Source organism: Brassica oleracea, chromosome C6 (genome assembly GCF_000695525.1).
Source record: "Brassica oleracea var. oleracea cultivar TO1000 chromosome C6, BOL, whole genome shotgun sequence".
Classification (NCBI taxonomy): Eukaryota; Viridiplantae; Streptophyta; class Magnoliopsida; order Brassicales; family Brassicaceae; genus Brassica; species Brassica oleracea.
In genome coordinates this window covers 27,598,699-27,610,882 of record NC_027753.1, presented here as the reverse complement: position 1 = coordinate 27,610,882, position 12,184 = coordinate 27,598,699, and the positions used below count along the sequence as shown (strand labels likewise).

Here is a 12,184-nt window from a genome sequence, read left to right as displayed (position 1 = left end):
TTTTTAAATTGCATTTTTTTTTGAAAACCAAACCAGATTACATATAGGGTCACCGACGTTTTACCGCGGGTCCGGGTCGGGTTTCAGAAAAATGAATATAACGCTTCATGTGCAACATTTAAATTTTCATATGCAATCAAAAATACTAATTTATATCATACAAATTTGGTTTTTTTTTAAAATAATTCCGTGCTTTGAAAGCGCATGTCAAAATCTAGTGACCGTTAATATCAAATTCATATTTTTGACCAGATGTAAAGTTCATAGAAAACAAGCTGATCAAGAGGTATAAAATATTTTGTATTACTATATTTGATTCAAATTATGTACTATTTTATAAATTCCAGCATATTTTACAATTTAATTTGGAGAAAAAACTCGCTAAACATTTTGTCACAATGGTAATATAAATATTTAGTTTGTTTATGAAATATTGTATTTAAGAAGTGCAACCATTTTCCAAGGAATTAAAACCATATGCATACCATTTCATGTTTATTATTTTTATTTATTGTAATACACAAATATTATTGAACTGAAAATTAAAGGTAGTTTATATATCCCTTGGGTTCCATGCAAGGTTTTAAATAAGCTTAAGAATTCCAACATAGCGCTCAGTGAGACTCCCGAAGTATAGTCTACCGTCGAACTCGTTAACTTCGCTAAGAAAATTATATAGAAGAGGAACAAAAATTCTCTGAATCACTTCACCGTTAGAGTCGACTTTGGCGACTGCTGTTTGGTTGGTAACCCTCTGCACGGCAGCGATCTAAAAGTTTCCAGTAGAACCGATTCTTTTGATACTGCTAGGGTGTAAACGTGATGGCGAATTGCTGAAGTTTTCAGAAGAGCCAGCTTTAGGTCCTTTTATCCAATACCTTATGATATTATACTTTGTAAACTGACTAACCAACACGAAAGAACCATCCGAGCTTACGGTACAACCAGCTGCGCCGCCTAGACCTTCCATCAATACGGTGACAACCTTAGTTGATGGGTCGTACTTGTAGAGTTTTCCTGTGGCGTCATTCAGACGCAATAGAAGATGCATTTGGCTACATACATAGCAAAATAGTCACGTATATGAAGTAAGAAACAAATGTATCCGAAAAAGCAAGATATATTTGAGTAAGTACTTTTTTTACCCAATTTAAATCATTATAGGTTAATATTTTGGAATGGTTTTTTCTTAATTATTACTATTAAAAAAAAGTTCATCAATAATTACGTTGTAATTTATTCGGATATATCCATTTTATTAGAATTGTTTGCTTTTTAAATATTGTTAAAAAAAGTTGCAAAGATTATAATTTTATATCATCTGTAACCCTAAAACTAGTTTATGTAAGAATAAAAATCCATTCGCCACACTTTTTAATTAAATGATGATCGAAACAATTAGTACATATATAGAAGAAGAGAAGAAGAAACTTTACTATGCGCTGAACTGTGAGCTCAAGGAAGTGAAGTAGACGATACCAGTTGTTGGATCAACGTCAAGACCATTGAGAGACTCGAAGGCCTTTCCATCAACACCGTCGGCTATCTTTACGGCCAAACCACCGGCGGGAGAAACAACGTGAAGACCCAATAGAGCATCGGCGACGTAGAGATCACCTGTTATCTCATTGAAGGCTATCCCCGCCGGTCGGCCGCACATTTTGGAGGAAATCGGTTCTTGTAAAGCGTAGCACAATAAAGAGTTCCTGAATTGTAATAAGAACAATTGAAACCAGTGAAATTCAAATATATAAATGATGTTAGTATTTGTATCTGTAGGTTTTGTTTGTGTGTATGACATCATATAAATTTTTTATATTGATCAGAGTTGGGTATTACTTATATATTAGACATTCTTGTAGAAGAAGCTCACAATCTGGATGAGATGGCCTTTGATGAGTTTGTTGGGATTTTTCAAGCTTTTGAGCTGAGCAGATCATATGGAAAAAAGGAGAAGAAGAAAGAAGATCCATATGGAATTGCTTTAAAGGGTTCAACTTCTGAAGATCATATGTCGATGTTGTCAATAAATTTTGCTAGCTATCTGGAGGAAAGAGAAGGCATGATAAAGAATTGAAGAAGAAGTGATTTGGGTAGATCATCATCAAAGGTACAATGCTTTGAGTGCAATGGATTTGGGCATGTTCGGAAGGAGTGTGCGAATTTACTGAAGCAAAAGGAGAGGGATGACAAGAATGATACTGATGATGATTCAGATGATGGTGAGAAGCTAAAGAACTTTGTGGCATTCACAACTTTTGTGCCTGGTTCCAAGATAGAATCTACGACGGGATCTACAGCGGGATCTGCCTCTGCGTCTGTGTCAGGGTCTTCATGTGGAGGTGATGATGATGCTGGAAGTGAAGATGATGATGGTGGAAGCTTTGATCTTGCTGGGAATTATGAGAAGCTGTATGAGCATTGGCTCAAGTTGGTTGAGGCGAACTCAGATTTGGTTAAAGAGAAAGCCAAGCTAGAAGCTCAAGTTGCTGAAGCAATTAAGTATGCTTCAGAGAAAGAAGAAGAAGCACGACAGGCTGTTGCTCAACTTGCAGAGACTCAGAAGGGTTTGAGGATGCTGAATAATGGGACGGATCAGCTAGATCAACTTCTCAGTATTGGGCAAAGTGATAGATGCGGTCTTGGATATCAAGGAGAATGCTCTAAGGCTGAAGGTGTTTTTGTATCAGCAGGAAAAACTAAGGATGTAGCTACGTCTGATAAAAAGCCTGAGGTTAAGAGGTTTGCTGGGAATGCAACATATAGGAAGATTGCAGTGAATCATGCAACTAGTGTGAAGAATGTGACTGCTACGAGTACTGCTACGGCAACTGATACGGCGACTGCTCCAGAGAGAGTTTCTGGATTGAAGAGTGGATCTCAACAAAGGTTTCGGCCTGTTTGTTATCACTGTGGTGTTGTTGGACACATTAGACCATGGTGTTTCAAGTTATTGAGGGAGAAGAATCAGATGGAGCAAGCTTATGGTCTGAGGTTTAATGGACCTATATGTTATTCTTGTGGAGTTCAAGGGCATATGCGGCGTGATTGTGTCAAGTCTGTTCAAGAAGCTAATCATGGAGGATTTGGGCTCATGAATACGTGGTCTACGAGATTTGATCACTATGGAGATGGTGGAATGGGATTTCCTCCTTACTTTGGAGGATATGGATCTTCATGTTAGTTTTTGACCATGATGTGAATCATACGGGGAGATTGAAGACGTGGTTTTCTATCCAGAGGTGATGAGTTCACATGCATAGTCAAAAAAGGGGAGATTGAAGATGTATATTCTGTATCAGTTCGTGAAGTACTACAGGAGGTAGTACATGCGTGTGTCATGAAGATGGGCTTGGTTGAAGTTCGCATGTTGTGATGTTCGTGGGCTTGTTAAGCTTGGAGAAGTAGCAATATGTTTATTGGAAGATTTACATTAAGTTTAATGGATATTACTTGAAGAGAAAAAGGCAAGAGAGTTATTCCTTGGGAGAAAAAAGAAAGTTGCTTAAGTTGCTTTTGAACTTGGAGAGCAAGTTCTGGTTATGTATACATGGAGGACGTACCTCTATGATGAAAGTTGTCTCTGGAAAAAGAAAAAGTCGAGAGATCATTGTTTTGTGCTTGTGTGATCAAGCCTTTGGTGTCACTGCACTGCGCTAGGTGCTGACGTAGTTGGTGAAGTACTTCCGAGAAGTTGGAAGATTGAAGTTTAGATTCAGGGGGAGTTTAGCTCGGGGTCGGGAAGATTCTGATAAACAAAAGTCTAGGCTCTAGGGTGAGTTTTAGCTTAGGATTGGAGTAATCCTAAAGGATTCTTGTAATAGAAAAGATTGGTGTAAGAATTTCTTGTTCTAGTGACTTCGAAAAGAGAAAAACTTGTGTCTTATTAAATTCTGCATTTTACTCTGACCTCACTGCACTAACAACAACGTGAAGACCCAACAGAGCATCGGCGACATAGAGATCACCTGTTTTCTCATTGAAGGCTATCCCAGCCGGTCTGCCGCACTTTTTGGAGGAAATGGGTTCTTGTAAACCGTAGCACAATAAAGAGTTCCTGTTAAAAAGAACAATTGAAACCAGTGAAATTAATATATATATAAATTAGTATTTGTATCGCTAGGCTTTGTTTGTGTGTATGACATCATATAAGAATATATATTAGACATTGTCTCTTTTTTGGGTAATATTACATCACATGTATATGACATGTGAAACTGTCATCGTTTAGTGAAGTCTACGTACATTTTTATACTATGTTAAAATCCCTAACAACATACTTCCTCATCGAATAAATAAAATTAAAAGAACTTGCGATGATTTTGTGATGTGTGCATGCAAAAATGACAAAACCCTTCTCGGGAGTATACTTGAGGATTGTACCACCGGAGACTCCAGTGTAGAATCCTTTTCCTGTGGAATTAAAGGCGAAACATTGAGGGCCGGACATAAGTATCGGCAGCGGAAGTGTCTGGAAAGAAGCGTCAACCGAGAGGACCGCCCACAAAAGAGAAAGAAGAAGAAGAGGGAGAAGAGATGTTGTGGACAAAGATGACATCATATCGTTTCTTTAGTTTTTTTTTCTATTGCTCTATTATTATTATTGCATGAGGCTTTGTAATCTGTATGTATGTCTATTTATAGGTTTGTGATTTTTTATCTTCTTTGTTCCATAAGTTGTTAACATTGACGGCACATCATACATTCTTGTTTGTTATTATTTTTCAAAGTGTAAATGAGTCGAAAAAATAAAGTGCACAATTAACCGACACATAAAATTTGTTAGCATAGATTATTTTTAATCTTTGGGATTTCTTTTATATTTCAAATCTACTAGACCAGTAAAGTAAATTATAACTAATTTAGACACATCATGTAATACAAGTACAACCCCTCTTAAATCACTGGTTTATTCAATAGTATAAATTTATTAAGACAAATTATTTGGAGCTAAATTTCTCTAGAGTTTAGACTTTATTAAGATACCTAACCCTGAACTGAAGTTTAGCCTTCAATCCTCCAAATATCTAAAGTACATTTCACCAACTACGTCAACACTTAATACACACCGATGATAGCAACAAGCAACGTCAACACCAACATCACAACACATCAACACAAGCTCGAACAACGACACATTCCATCAAACACTTACATGCTCATTTACATATTCAAAAAGTAAATTTATCTATAAACTCTACTTTTTTGAAGGATTAGTCCATATTTTTCTATAGATCATCTGAAATGTCTCCAGATTAATAAAATTATATTTTGCCGAAAAAAATATAGAACGAAAAGAAAGAATAACTTCTACAAGCAAGCTATATAAAATTTATTATGTATTTCTTTAGGGATTACAGACAAACTCGACCACCCATGAGAAACTCAAGTTTGGGAGATTGTTATCATGACAGCTAAGCATTAGTTGTTTAGCTGACTTGTATAATTTATACAGGTACATTGTAACAGTGTTGCATGTCTTGTAATTTAAAAACTGCCAATATTGTATTTCTTGCCGGCTCTTGGCTCCGGAAGGCAGCTGTCCTTGCCGGCTTGCGTATTTCAGATCATATTGATATAGTTTTAATTTCTAGATGAAAAAAAAAAGTATTACTAAACAAATTTTGAAAAGTCATCATCATACTTGCTAACCATGCCACTTAAAAACTATTATAAAGATTTGAAGCAAAACAATTGACTAACAATGAAAGATATGTGATTACGACTACTAACCATGAAAGCCATATCGAAAATTGTTGACTAACAATGAAAAAAATGTTACTGTACATATGAATCGACAACAAAGCATTTGTCTTTCGCATGCTTTATTAGATATAGATCCACGCTTTAGGATTAGAGACTTATATATATATATATATATAAATAGTTTCACGTTTTACATGGACTAAAAATTTATATAACTAAATAGTATTTATACTAGGTAGAGATACGCACAAGGTGCGGGGTGAAACTACTATAAAAAAACAAGGTGCATTATATATTCATACAAAGTTTGCAGATTACATTATTGATAATATTAACATGTATATTATAATGTAGGATAAAATGTATATAGTAAATTTAATGAGACATAAAGAAGGTGCATTGCATAACTTGCTCATATAGCATGTAGTAGGAACCACGCTGAGAATTAACGCCAAAGATTTATAATATTAATTCATCGATATAGGTACTTAATGTGTGAGAAGTTAGAATACACGATCAAATTGCTAAAGAATATTTGTCAACTTTGAGAATTTTATTTATCTAGATTGATACATTATGGTATTGAAACCATAAACATAAGATCTTCCTGTTATGTGAGCGAGATTTGCCGGGCAGATGACAGCTTTAAATAAAATACCAAGTTATGTTTTAGAATATACCTAGAAAATAATGGCAACTTAATGGTATTCATCTCACCTATATTAAAGAGAAATTCACTTTGAACACAATTAATATTTCCATAACATTAAGCATAATTAACCAATACATATATCCACGGTATGTTACCAAAAGGTCATATCCTATATACCAAACATCATTTTTCAAATTTTTTAAATTAACATATCTATGAGATGAAAATGGTATATATGTGAGTATCGCTGCTGGTTTATATTACGAATTAACTATTGACCTTTTGATAGTGATTTACTCCTGATTGACAAAGATTTGACTCACAACTTTCTTTTTGAACTTTTTAAATACTAGAATATAACCTCGTACGTTATATATGCTACAGTACAATAGTACACGATTAACAATAAAATATATGAGTTCCATATTTAAGTATTTGTAGTCTATGACCAGGGGCGAAGCCAGTAAAACAGTTGTAGGTACAGGTGCACCCATAATTTTATGAATATTAATGAGTTTTGTATGTAAAAATTTTAAATTCTAGCTGGTTAATGGCTACATACAAGTGCAAACCATCCAAGGTTCGACACCAACTATGGTTTTTATTTTCTCCTTTATGAATTATGCACCCAGTAATAATAAATCCTACCTTTGCCCCTGTCTATGACCAAGACAAAGAAAATCATTCATATAAGTATCAAAAACAGTGAAATGCATATTTTAGAATTGCATCGTGACAAAAATAAAGCAAATACTCTACTTTTATCCACAATAGCGGCTCGAGAAAAACATACCATGATCCAAAGTCCGACTCCAAATGATAAATCTCACACATGAGGAAGATTTTGGAAGAAAAACGAGAGAAGACACTGTGAAGAAACTAAGCCACTTCTAAATCTAAACAAGAGATGCAAAGAACGAGCGAACAGGCCGGAAAGAAAACACTGTAACAACCAGCACGAAATCTTAAAATAGTTAAATTGACTTACACAATTGCTTAATCCGGAAATTTTTTCACATAAGTCACTCGAGTTGCGCGCAATAAGAACCCCTCATGATTATTTAGTTTTAACATATGGAGTTTTCTCACAAAAGTAAATAATACAAGTATAACCCATTATTTAAAATCATACAGATATCAGGTTTTCCAAAACCTGTTTCTATGTTATTACCAATTTGTTATTAAATGTATAGTTGTAATTTGATCCGAACTGAATATTACCAAACATATAGAATCAAAATCAAACGTATGCATTTTTAATCAATAATCCTAAATTTGTTTTTAGTTTATTTTTAATATCTGAATAGATACTAAAAGAGAATTTTAATAGTTGTAAAATAATTGTTTTTAGATCAAATAATTCGGAATATAACAATCCAGTTATCTTTTATCATTTTTAAATAAACTTTTCAAACAATATGAGATTACAAAACATTTATGACTCTTAGGGTGGGCATTCGGTTACCCATTCGAATTTGGTTAGGATCTATTCAGGTCTCGGATTTTCAGGGTTAAAGATTTCAACCTCATTCAAGTATTTATAAATTTTGGTTTGGGTTCGGATCAGATCTTTGTTGGTTCGGGTTCGGATAAACTATTTAAATTATTTTTTTCAAAAAAATTCACATATACTTTAAAATTCTCAAAATATTAAAACAAAATAATATATTATATACAAATTTGAACAATATATGTCAAAATACCTAAACTTATCATATAAATTGGTTTGACTTGAATATTTGGATAGAAAATCAATAGATATTTAACATATTTTTGGAGTTTTGAGTATTTCTTAGCTATTTTAGACATTTGTTTTTGACTATTTGTACGATAATACAGATATAACATTGTAATTTATTAATATTGTGTTTTTTCTCGTTGTTTTAACAATTTAAATATAAAGAATATATTATAGTAGAATCTCTATAAATTAATAATATTGAGACTTTGAAATTTTATTAATTTTAAAAAAAAATTATTTAGATTTCTTATTTTAAGATATATTTATTCTAAGATAAAAAAAATATTTGATTTTAGTGTATAGACATTAAATATTATTTTTTGAAATTTGACATTTATATTAATTTTATTATATTATTTGGTGTATATAATATATATTGCATAGAACTTAAATGTGATTTTAGATATAATATTACTAAATATCATCAAAAAATATTAAGTGTTAAGAAAATATAAAGATAATATCATTGTGAATATAAAACAAATAATATAATAATATGTTCTTACTTATATAAAATATGTATACGTATAAATTATTAATTTATAATTTATTGGGACAATATATTTACATATAATTTTTAAAAAATTTATTATCTTATTATTTCATCGATTGGTGTCAAATTTTGAACTGGTCCTAATTGGAACCGCGAAATTTATTAATTTATAGAGATTATTAATTTATCGAGTATTAATTTATAGAGGTTATATTGTATATCTGTTGGCTATTGTTATTTTGTTGATGTTTTATGGATTGTGATTGTTTATAATCCTATCTTTTTAGTGTTACTAGATTTCTTTTAAAACTATGAAACACAAAATATAATTTAATACATTCATTACCAAAATGAATATTTAAGTTTTATAATCTTTAATATTAATTTAAAATTCTGTCTAATTTAATAATTTATTTATTTTTATAAAAAACATTAGAATTAAAAATGTTATGTATGTATATATATATATAATTCCACACAAGGTGCAGACCATCAACTAGTAGTATTTATATTTTCAGCATATTTACAATTTAGTTTGAAATTTTTTGATAAATATTTTGTTACTATGGTAATAATATTTAGTTTCTGTATGAAATATTGTATTACAGAAGTTGAACCAATTTCCAAAGAATTAGAACCATATGCATATCATTTCATGTTTATTATTTTTATTTATTGTAATATACAAATATTATTGAACTGAAAATGAAAGGTAGTTTATCCCATTGTGTTTCGTTCACCCTTGGGTTCCACTCAAGGTTTTAAAGCTTAAGAATTCCAACATATCGTTCAGTGAGACTCCCGAAGTATAGACTACCGTCGAACTCGTTAACTTCGCTAAGAAAATTATATAGAAGAGGAACATAAATTCTCTGAATCACTTCACCGTTAGAGTCGACTTTGGCGACTGCTGTTTGGTTGGTAACCCTCTGCACGGCAGCGATCCAAAAGTTTCCAGTAGAACCGATTCTTCTGATACTGCTAGGGTGTAAACGTGATGGCGAATTGCTGAAGTCTTCAGACGAACCAGCTTTAGGACCTTTTATCCAATACCTCTTGATGTTATTCTTTGTAAACTGACTAACCAGCACGAAAGAACCATCCGAGCTTACGGTACAACCAGCTGCGCCGCCTAGACCAATATGGTGACAGTCTTTGTTGATGGGTCGTACTTGTAGAGTTTTCCTGTGGCGTCATTCAGACGCAACAGAAGATGCATTTGGCTACATACATAACAAAAAGTAAGAAACAAATGTATCCGAAAGCAAAAGATATTTGAGTGAGTACTTTTTTAACCCAATTAAAATCATTATAGGTTAATATTTTGGAATGGTTTTTCTTATGAAGACCGTTTACTATTCAAAAAAAAGTTTATCAATAATTACGTTGTAATTTAGTCGGATATATCCTTTTTGTTAGACTTGTTTGCTTTTTAAATATTGTTAAAAAGTTGCGAAAAATATAATTTTATATCATCTGTAACTGTAAAACTAGTTATGTAATAAAAAAGACCCATTTGCCACACTTTTTAATTAAATGATGATCAAAACAATTAGTACATGTATAGAAGAAGAGAGGAAGAGGAAGAAGAAACTTACTATGCGCTTAAGTGTGAGCTCAAGGAAGTGAAGTAGACGATACCAGTTGTTGGATCAACGTCAAGACCATTGAGAGACTTGAAGGGATTTCCATCAACACCGTCGGCGATCTTCACGGCTAAACCACCGGCGGGAGAAACAACGTGAAGACCCAACAGAGCATCGGCGACGTAGAGCTCACCTGTTTTCTCATTGAAGGCTATCCCCGCCGGTCGGCCGCACCTTTTGGAGGAGATCGGTTCTTGTAAAACGTAGCACAATAAAGAGTTCCTGAATTGTAATAAGAACAATTGAAACCAGTGAAATTAAAATATATAAATGATGTTATTATTTGTATTTCTAGGTTTTGTTTGTGTGTATGACATCATATAAAAAAATATATTGATCAGAGTTGGATATTACATATATATTAGACATTCTCCATTTTTTGGGTAATATACATCACATGTATATTGACACGTGAAATTGTCGTCGTTAGTGAAGTCTACGTACTTTTTTATACCATGTTATATAATCCCTAACAACATACTTCCTCATCGAATAAATAAAACTAAAAGAACTTACGATGATTCTGTGATGCGTGCAAAAGTGACAAAACCCTTCTCGGGAGTATACTTGAGGATTGTACCGCCGGAGACTCCAGTGTAGAATCCCTTTTCTGTGGAATTAAAGGCGAAAGATTGAGGGCCGGACATAAGTATTGGCAGCGGAAGTGACTGGAAAGACGCGTCAACCGAGATGACCGCACAAACAAGAGAAAGAAGAAGGAGAAGAGATATTGTGGACAAAGATGACATCTTATCGTGTTTTTAGTTTTTTTTTTCGTATTGCTCTATAATTATTATTGCGTGAGGCTTTGTAATCTGCATGTATGTCTATTTATAGGTTTGTGATTTTTGTCTTCTCTATTCCATATGTTAAAACATTGACAGCACATGATACATTCTTGTTTGTTATTATTTTTAAAAGGGGAATGAGTCGAAAAAAACAAAGTGCAAAAGTAATTACAACACATAAAATTTGTTAACAGAGTTTATTTTCGAATTTTTGAGATTTCGTTCGGATTTCAAATCCATTAAAATTATAAATTAAACTATAATCAATTTACACACGCGTAGTACGAATACAACCTTTTTAAATCATGCTCTGTACTAGAGTATTCTCTAGACTATATTTGAGAAGTGATTTGTATATGTGTCATTACTACATTAATTTTCACAAAAAATGATAACATGACTTAAAAGAAATATGACATGGCATAAATTTAATTGTGACATGTAAAATTTACTATATTTAGATTTATGTTTTTGGTAAGATTTCTTAAATATAATAATGATGATTTTCTATATACTGATTTATATTTTTGGAAAAGTTTCATAATATAGTAATAACTAATAAATTTTATATCAAAAATATTTTTTTCTCAGTAAATATTCATTTTGGTAAGATTTTATGATACCTAATAACTTTTCTATATCAATTAAAATAATATTTTTATATATAAATAATAATTACGAATATTAAAATTTTACATCAATATATATTAAAATAAGTGTAGTTTAAAATATATTTTATCAACGTATATAAGTTATTTTTATTTAATGTATATATTATTAGAAATAATTTATATATTTACAAATAGACATATTTAAAAATGGTAATTAAATAAATAATAATATAATAAAGTAACTTTATAAATTTCAATTATTTTTATCAAAAGTTAAATAATGCAAAATTAAAAGGTCAAAGTAAACTTGAATAAATCAAACTAAAAACAATTACATTATGGTTTTATTTTTTAAACTAATAAAACTAAAATATAAAAATAGAAAATTTTATTTATATATAACATTTTTAAATATTTTATATATGCGCATGGCGCAGGAAAACTCCTAGTGAATTCTTTAAAACAACAGAATTTATAATTTATTAAGATACATAACCCTAAACAAAATTTTTACTGAATTTAGACTTTAATCTTCCAAATTACACTT

At 31.6% G+C, this 12,184-nt stretch overlaps 2 pseudogenes; both read right to left on the bottom strand.

Annotated features, from left to right (window-relative positions):
* Positions 1 to 583: 583 nt before the first annotated feature.
* On the bottom strand, positions 584 to 4,575 carry LOC106297891 (annotated as a pseudogene).
* Positions 4,576 to 9,317: 4,742 nt separating this feature from the next.
* On the bottom strand, positions 9,318 to 10,995 carry LOC106299132 (annotated as a pseudogene).
* Positions 10,996 to 12,184: the final 1,189 nt, after the last annotated feature.